The sequence below is a fragment of the Myodes glareolus genome, chromosome 6 (assembly GCF_982192425.1).
Source record: "Myodes glareolus chromosome 6, mMyoGla1.1, whole genome shotgun sequence".
In the NCBI taxonomy this organism is placed as follows: domain Eukaryota; kingdom Metazoa; phylum Chordata; class Mammalia; order Rodentia; family Cricetidae; genus Myodes; species Myodes glareolus.
The window spans coordinates 86,239,475-86,249,301 of record NC_142031.1 but is presented as its reverse complement, the minus strand read 5'-3'; positions in this window follow the sequence as shown (position 1 = coordinate 86,249,301).

The following is a 9,827-nucleotide window of genomic DNA, read 5'->3' as shown; positions in this document are numbered from 1 at the left end:
TTATAGCGATGAAGTAGCATGGAAATAATTTTATGATGAGTGGTCCCCACACACAACAGTGCCCATAATGCTCTTGGAAACTGTGAGGAAGGACACTGGCTAGTCTCATTTTGCACTTGAGGAGACAGGCTCAGAGATGCCCAGGAACTGCTTAAAATGAGACTTCTCTTTACATGCCATTCATGCCATTCACATGTGTTCTGTCCTGCCCCCCACCCCCACCCCCAGTGCAGGAGATCAGTCAAACCCAGGGCATTGTGTATGGCAGCCAAATGTTAGATCTACCATTGAGCTGTATAACCACTCTCCCACTCTTGTTGTGAATAGAAGATCTCAGTTAATTCTATCCAATCAGTTATTAGATTAGTAGTTCCAAGTCGCGGAGAAAGCCACAGGTTCTGAGTATATAGAAGCCAGCCAGCCGACCAGGTGGGTAAGCATCAGGGAAGGCAGACCTGGGTGGGACTTCCTGCCTCCATGGGCCTGGAGGTGTGAGGACACAGGGCTTGGGCACAGAGGCTGCCAGCTGTTTGCACAACAATGGCCATGGAACCGCGGGGGTTTTCACTTAACCCCTCTCCATGGGGATCTTGCACGTAATAGCAGGAAATGCATTATTAGGGTTGGTGTGAAGATGACATGCCCTTATGAGGACACCTCTAGGGACTGAGTTTGGCAGAGCCTGGCCATTATTATAAACTGTGGCCATTATTATTAAAAGGCACAGCTGGAGAACAAGGGACAATTGTGCAAGGCCAGATGTCGAGCCGGGCATTCAGAGGTGCCTGAGGGGTTCAGAGCAGAGAACAGGCCTCCAGGGCTGCTGTAGCCTACATACAGGACGGGGGTGGGGGTGTGGGGTGTGCAGTGCGGGGCGGGGAGGAGGAACACAGAGTTTGAGAGAGAAAGGGAGAGTTAGCCCTGAGGTCGCAACACAGGTGCAAACAGGTGAGGTTCCCACTGCTTTAGGAAGGTCAATGAATCGGCTCCAATGTTGGGGAAAGGCCTTTGGGACAAGGGAACCTCAGAGGTTTTAAAGGGAGGATCACTGTGGGATGAGGCGGGTAGTGGGCAGCAATTGTTGGAGATGCACGGTCCACAGCAGAGCAGACCAAGAGAAGGCAGCAGTGATCACAATCCTCGGGCCAGTGTCAAGAGCTGTGATCCAAGCAAGGACTGCAGAGTTCCTGTATCCCCTGGCCTGGGCCTGCGTGCCCAGCCCAGCCCCCCGGGTCCTCGGTCTGTGGGAACAAGAGAACAGGAAGCGCCTGGCTATCCAGGGCGGCCTGTTGGAGGGCAGCAGGGACAGAAAAGACTTAACATCTTCCCTCCTTTTCCTCCCCAGGCGACTGGCAGTTACACCACTGTGGTTTGTTGGCCCCAGGGAGCATTTGCATTACATAACGCCGGACACAACCGCTCCTAAAATGTGAACATTCTCACACACAACCACAGGACCCAGTCACTTGACTCACACATGCCACCACTACACGCCCATGTATGTATCTCCACACACCCTAGGTCACGCTGGAAGATCAGTGAGGCATCTTCCTAGTCTTTTGTCTCCCAGGCTCCAGGAGCCGTGAGCCCAGTGGGACTGACCCAGGCCTGTCCTGATGCTCCCGAGTCAGGGGCGTAGAGAAAGAGCAAGAGACCCCAGGGTGGAGACCTTGTCCTGTAGACTTCAGAACTATAGTCCAACAGGGAGATGAGAGGGGAGGGAATATGGAGGAGGAGTGTGGAGGCACAGAGAACTGGAGAATTGCTATGACGGCAGGGACTTTGTATGGGGTGTATGTGTATGTATATGTGTGTGTCATGCGTGTATATGCATGTGTGTATGTATATGTGTGTGTCATGTGTGTATATGCATATGTGTGTATGTTATGCATGTGTATGTATGTGTGTTATGTATGTGTGTATGTGTATGTGTGTTACGTGTGTATGGATGTATGTGTATGTGTATATGTGTGTGTATGTATGTGTGTGTATGTGTGTTACGTGTGTATGGATGTATGTGTATGTGTATATGTGTGTGTGTATGTATGTGTGTGTTTAACTTTTTTGAGACATGGTCTCATATAGTCCAGGCTAGTCTGGAACTTGCTGTGCAGTTGAGAATGAATGTGAACTTCTGATTCTCCTGCTTGCCTTCAGAGAGCCAGGATGGCAGGCGTGGGCCTTGTGTGTGGAGAGCACTCTACTATTGCACTCCAAACCCAGACCAGGCTTGAGCTTTCAAATGCACATGCCAGTGTCACTCCACAGACACGGAAGAAGCACAGTGAGAACTGGCATTGCATAGCCAGGACTTGTGATATGAAGTGCTTGCCCCAGGACCTAAGACACAGCTGCTCAGGCTGTGTCACTTAGAAAGGAAGAATCACTGGAGAAGGGGCGGCGAGCATCCGTCACCAGGGTCATCACCCTAGGTGCAGCAGTGACGGGGGCTGACATGTGATGTGAACAGACAGAGAGCTCATTTGTGGCCACGAACATGTGTGTATATGTATGTGTGTATGAGTGTGTGTATGCATGTGTATGAGTGTGTGTATGTATGTGTGTGAGTGTGTGTATGTATGTGTATAAGGTATGTATGTGTGTGTGTTTGTGTATGAGTGTGTGTATGTATGTGTGTATATGCTGTGTATGTATATGTGTATGTGTCTATATAAGTATGAGGAGAAGGGGGCTGCAGAGATGGCTCGTCAGTTAAGAGTACTTACTGCTCGCTCTTGCAGAGGACTTCAGTTCCTAGCATCCATTACGACAGGCTCATAACTACCTCCAACTTCAACTCCAGGGGTATCCAAACCCTCTTCTAGCCTCAGAGGGCACCTGCAGCTGTCCAGCCCAGTGCAGGGATGCCTGCCCTGCAGAGGAGAGGGGATGGAGTTGGAGAGCAGACAGGAAGAAAAGGACTGGAGGGAATGGATGGAGGAGAGTACCAGGGGCCTCTGAGGATGCCTCCATCCATCGAGGGGTGTCACTCATTTGGAGACTGAGCTGGATGGAGGAATTAGTGTGAGGAGCTGTCGGGGAGGAAGGTCCAAGGCTGCTGGGTAGAGGTGTGGGCCAGGTAGAGCCCAGGCTAGCCCCTTCACCAGACAGCATGGTCTTTGGAATAAAGTAGTGGCACGCGGGTATTCTGAATGCTCTGTGACGGAGGGGTGGTCGGAATGCTCCTGGACGGCGGGAGAATCCAGAGGCCTGTGGCTCTGTCCCAGGGCATGCTGTGACAAAGGACAGTGTCTAAGGGTAGGGTAACAGGCTACCTTCTGTCTTGCTGTTTGCATCTATTTTATTTTTTTATGTTTGCAGTGCTGGGCTTGAAATCAGGGTGTCAGACATGCCAAGCAAGCTCTCTTCCACCAGCCCATGCCCAGCCTCCACGGTGAGTGCAGGCTTTGTTATGTTTCCAGACAGGCTCGCGTGCAGCTTAGGCAGGTGTTGGATTGGCTACGTAGTCAAGGCTGACATTGAACTATTCACCGTCCTGCCTCTGTCTCATCACCACCATAGCCCACATTTAGTTTAACTGGACTTAACTCAGGAAAGCCCTGCAAGGAGTGGAGTTTGGTGTCAAGTCTCTGGCACATATACATATTCACCTGCATAAGAAAGTGATTGTGTGTGTGTGTGTGTGCAATTTGAAAAAACATAATTTGAAAAAAATAACTTAAAAACATAATTTGAAAAAATTAAAAATAAACAAGTAACCAGGTATAAGAGTTTGGGGAACATATCATGGGTCCTTCCTGACACCCCTCAAATTGGAAGTTGCAAAACAAGAAAAAAAGAACCCAAGGCTCCTATTCTGTAAGTTGGTTCTCTTGGCAGTGCTTGAGCTGACACTCTTTTGAGGAAGGCCCTGTCTTGGTTAGGGTTTCTATTGCTGTGATGAAACACCGTAACCAAAGCAAGTAGGGGAGGGGAGGGTTTGTTTGGCTCACACTTCCACAGCACTGTTCATCACTGAAGGAAGTCAGGACAGGAACTCACACAGGAACCGGGAGGCAGGAGCTGATGCAGAGGCCATGGAGGGGAGTTGCTTACTGGCTTGCTCCCCATGGCTTGATCAGCCTGCTTTCTTATAGAACCCAGGACCACCAGCCCAGGGATGGCCCCACCCACAGTCAGTTGGGCCTTCCCCCATCAATCACTAATTAAGAAAATACCCTACAAGTTTGCCAGGAACATACTTGGCCCAGGACACATCACTAAGCACATTGCTGAGTGGCTGAGATGGGAACTTGGCTAAAAACATTTCACTCTTAAAATCCTGTTTTAACCCTCAAGGGGATTTGGAGCCATTAGGACTGCATCCCCTCCCCTGTTCATTATGAGGACGTCGAGGTTCAGAGAGGTTGATTGGAAGTTCCACAGGTCGGGAGCAGCAGTGTGGCCAATCCAGGTCTGTACCAGCCTGCTGTGGGCGAAGGCCTCTCCACAGCACTGCTGAGGCTACTGCAGTGCTGCAGCAGCTGAGGGGCAGGGGAAGGGGCAGGAGAAGGGGCAGGGAGCTGTAACCGGGCACAGTGCACGCTCTGCCCATGGGCCCACTGATCACTTCAGTCAACCTCCCCGGCCCCTGTAACCCCCTGGGCAGGACACAGAAACTAGTTAGAAGAGAGACGTGATGGGGGATCCTGGGTGGAGTGAGGGATGATTAAGAGACATTGTACACATGCACGAAATGTACAAAGAATAAAAACTGGCAATGACTGTTTTCAGTTGTGAGAATTTCCTTAAAAAAGAACAAACATTAAATAAATTCTGGACTGGGATTAGGATAGGATTTCTAAAATTTCTGAAGTGCCTTAAGTGTGTTTCTGTCACTCTCTGTCATCAATTTTTGCAAAGTGCTACTCTCAGAATTAATGACTATGAAATCCAAATATCTTCAGTGTTTGTGTCCTGCAGTATCAACTATTCGGCCAGTATGTGTCTAAAAACAAACATATCTGAAGCATGTAAATTTGTCTTTAGTAAGTTGTAAAATACATGTATGTGAAAGAATTGTTTTCAAATGAATTTCTTGCCAGGTGTGGTGGCACACATCTTTAATTCCGGGTGGAGCGTTCCAAGCTGCGGGCCAGCCTGACCTCCACAGCAACAGCTGGGGCTATATAGTGAGAACCTGTCTCCAAATTTGTTGTTGTTGTTGTTGTTGTGTGATTAAAAAAAAAATAGGCACACTGAGGAACCACTCCTTGAGCTGCTCAGCCTGTGTGACGGGCAGAGAGACACCTAGAATTCAAGGTCATCTCTGCTATCATCGAGTTCAGCCTGAGCTACCCTTTCTCAACAAAGAAAAAGAAAGTCTAGAGAAGCAGGTTACAGCTCACTCGGGAATGACACCTGGGGCGGAGGGTCTTCTGGGACAGCCAAAAGAGGCAGAGCTGGGTCAGCTGACTTTTGAGGACAAAGCAGGGGTTCCTGGAGAGGGGCTCGGCAGCTCCTCAGAACATTCCCTAACCTTTGAAATGGAATAGTGACCCAGGCCCAGTTCTGGCAGGTAGGAGAGCCATTAGCATCTGTAAAGCCTCGATCGAGGGTTGTGGTACCGAAGCGCTATAAAGGGGTGCTACTAGAATTCCCAAGGCCTTCCTGGAGACCCTGGGCTTGAGGCCCTGTGGAGATGAGGTAGGGGGTAGTGGGGGAGCAGAGCTGACACACTAAGAGCAGTTAGCTGGTCCTTCTGGACCACAGACACCCCTAAGCACCTATTAGTTCACTAATCCTTAGAGCAACTATGGAGTAGCAGAATTCTCAGATGGAAAAACTGATGCTCAGTTGATTTGAGTCCTCTACCCAAGGGGTCATGGCAGCACCTGGGACCCTTCTCCCTTGTGGCAGTAGAGTCCCAGCCGTTACAACCAGTAAGAACATTCTGGGCTCTGGGATGATAGGTCCAAAGGAGGCATTGCATACAGAGACGGGGAACTGAGGGCAATTTATGTATTTGTGTTTTGAAAATATATTTTATTATTTTTATATGTAAGTGCTTAAGCGCATGTGTGTCTGTGCACCACACGTAGACAGTGCCCTTGGAAGCCAGAAGGGGCTTTGGGCCCCCTGGAACTGGAGGATTTCAGGTGGTGGCAAGCTGCCATGTGGATGCTGGGAGTTGAATCCCTGTCCTCTGGAAGTGCGGCCAGTACTCTTGACCACTGAGCCATTTGTTTTAAATTGACTAGTTAATCATTTTGCTTTGAGATTTTTTGCTGTTGTCCAGGCTGGTCTGACAGGTGTGAGCCACCATGCCTGATTAGTTTTGGTTCTGTTGTCCTGCAGAGAGACAGGACTACCAGCTTGTGCCACATCTGGCTCAAGTATGTTCCTCTAGGGCTAAGATGGAAAGCAGTCTGTCAGCTTGCATGTGCACTTTTTTTCCCCTTCGAGACAGGGTTTCCTCTGCGTAGCCCTGGCTGTCCTGGAATTAACTCTGTAGACCAGGCTGGCCTTGAACTCACAGCGATCTGCCTGCCTCTGCCTCCCGAGTGCTGGGACTAAAGTCATGTGCCACCACACCTGGGTCATTTAAGAAAATTATTACTACTACTACTATTATTCTAAGTTATTTATGTATGTGAGTATTTTGCCTGCATGCATATATGTACACCATGTGTCTGTCTGTGTTTATGGAGGCCAGAATAGGGGTCATCAGATTCCCTGGAACTGGAACTCCTTAGTTCATAGATATTTGAAGTGTTTTTTTTTTTTTTTTTTAAATCTCATGTAGCCAAACTCACTATGTAGCTTGGGATGATCTTAAGAATCCGATTGCCCTGCCCCTGCCTCCCAGAGTAAGTGCCAGCCATCATACCAGTGGTGCTGGGGATCAAACCCAGGACTAGACAAGCTCTCTACCATGTGAACTACATTCTTGGGCCCCCTGTTTCTATCTTTTCCCTTTCGGGTGGAGAGATGGCTCAGCAGTTAAGAGCACTGGCTGCTCTTCCAGAGGATCCGGGTTCAGTTCCCAGCACCCACATGGCAGCTCACAACTGTCTGTGACTCCAGTTCCAGGGATCTGACACCCCCACACCAATGCACATAAAATAAAGTTGAATAAATTATTTTTTTAAAAAAGTTCTTTCTGGAGTTGGAGAGATGGCTCAGTGGTCAAGAGCACTGGCTGCTCTTCCAGAGGACCAGGGTTCAAGTCCCAGTACCCACATGGCAGCTCACAACTGTCTGTAGCTCTAGTTCCAGAGGATTGAACTCCCTTACACAGACATACATGCAGGCAAAACACCGACGTACATAAAATAAAAATAATAATTTTTTAAAATTTGTTTTTCTTGCCTCCCTCTCTCTTTCTTTCTTAGACTGGGTCTTGCTTGGCCTGGGTCTCACTTTATAGCCAAGATTAGCCTTGAGCTCAGTACAATCCTTCTGCCTTAGCTTCCTGAGTGCAAGGATTAGGCTAAGTACCACCATGCCTGGCTTTTCTTTTGGTGTTTCAAGACAGGGTGTCTGCCGGCCCAGTCTGGCCCTGAACTTGCTGTGTGGCTGGCCTTCCTGTCGCTCCTTAAGACCAGCTGAAGTGCTTTCCAGGCTAGTCAGGAAACCTGCTCCATAAAACAATTCATAAACTACCTATTTTGACTAGGGATGGAACCTGGGGTGGAATGCTAGACTTACATGCCCTAGACCTCAGCGACTTCCACCAAACTGCCAAAACAAACAATAAACAAAACCAAAAAATTCTGATATATTACTTTGAAAATGGTGTGGTAGTTCCCCCAAAAGTAAATGTGGGTCTGGGCTGTGGCTCAGTGGTAGAGCCTGAGGCCTAGCCTGTATGAGGCTCCGAGTTTGATCACAGTATGGTCCAGTAATTCTACTCATACTCTACAGGGCTGAAATCATAGATTACCACCAAACTTGGACCTGATTATCCCCCTAGCAGTGCCTTTTAACGGCGCCTGGCGTCCACCGACTCCGGTTAAACCGACTGCGGTATATCCATACAATGGACTACGTCTCAACCATAAAAAAGAATGCAGTGCGGATGGCTGATATACCACGGGCAAACCCTGAAACCTCATCCGTCCACTCCCTGGAGGCAGCAGCAATCAGTTTACCCTTCACCAGACAGCGCGAACTATCTGTGGGACAAAGGCGACGTCCTGCCCCTCTGTCCGTCCGCCCAATGAGGAATGTGCCAGCTGGTGAATCACAGCAGGCTTGGCCTCACCCTCAGTGGGGTCACCTACAGCAGTATCTCGCATCTATTAACACAACAGGTGGCTTTGGATTTCTGTTGGGTTCCACCCACCTCTGGGGCAGGCATGCTGATCTGAGCTTACTGTAGGTGTAAAGTCCCCTGACAGTAACCTCGCTGTCCTGAAGTCTCCAGGGAGTTCTAGGTCAGGGAGAGACATACCAGATAGGAATATCAATGTAGTTAAGCCCTTACCTGTTTTTCTTCTTTTTGAGACAAGGTCTCTCTTTATGTCCGAATCTCAGTATATAGACTAGTCTGGTCTCAAACTGAAAGCCTGTGCCTGCCTCCTCAGTGTTGGAATTAAAACTGAAAGCCAACCCCATCTAGCCTGTGTGTTTCTCTTGAAGTGGACCCTCTGCCCACGGTGTTAGATGGTGGTCACGGGTGGGGCATCAGCTTTCCAGTTACCTCGAGCCGTAAGTGTGGGAGTCTTGGCATGGTGGGGAGCACTGGCCTAACACTGACCAGACCCTGGGGTTCAGCACCAATACAGCCAAGCAACAACAGCAAAGTTAAGTTATTCTGAGTCTCTTTTGGAGACTTGAAGGTGACCCACCCTGCCATGGCTGCTGGAATTTACTCGGACCAGGCCCAGTTCTCCTCTATATAAACAGGCCTTGAGCCCAGAAGAGGGGACACAGGCTGCCCACAGCTGGCCTGGCCTCCTGCAGAGGGTCACTGGGAATTCTGTGTTTCATCAAATATTGCTGGGCTACAGAGTTTTATTTGAAAATAATTTTAATTAGCCGGAAACTAGGAGTTTAATAAATGGAAAACAGAGAACTTTCCAAGGCCACAGCTGGGAAACACTCGCTTTTTAAAAAAAATTCTGCCCAGCTTCCCAGGCCAGCTAAAGCACCCTGACCGGGGGACCCCGAGTGCCAGACGAATCCACAAGAAAAACAAAGCTTATTTTTAGAGAAATATTTTAAACTCGGTTTCAATGATCTCAGGAGTTTCCTTCCCCATCCATCTCGGGTACTTACATCTTCTCTCTATTTCGGGGCAACTTCCCCTGGTGAAGAATGAATATTGGACAGAAGTTATTTCTGCCCAGATGAAAATAAGAGGCCCCTCCCTCAGCCCCCAGAGAATGAATTGTTGCTAAAAATGTCCCTGCAGACAGCAAGGGGCCCAGGAGGCCTGTCCTTGGCAGGTGTGCCCAACAATGAAGGTGGCTCTGGGATCCCTGCAGATCGGAGGAGGCCGTGGTCACTCTCCCACTGGGCCTGCTCTTGCCCCCGCCCAGCAGGAAGTGGATCGCAGCCTGGCAGATATTTCCGGGTTTTGAAAGCAGTTTTAAAATTGAAAGAGGTTTGCTAAGAAGATCTGCTTTTTCTTTATAGGTGTTGGTAAACCCCCCCCCCACACACACCCTGTACAGACACACCCCATACCCCTGCTGACACAACCATACCCAAACACAAGCTGTGCGTACCTCCTCACATGCTGGAGGCCCCCACCCCACCCCCACAGCTACATCCACATACCACACACGCCCAAACCCACATTCTCTCACACACAGCAGGGCACAAGGACACACCCACTCGCATGCACCCACCTGTTCACATGCACAGTCATGCCCCTAACA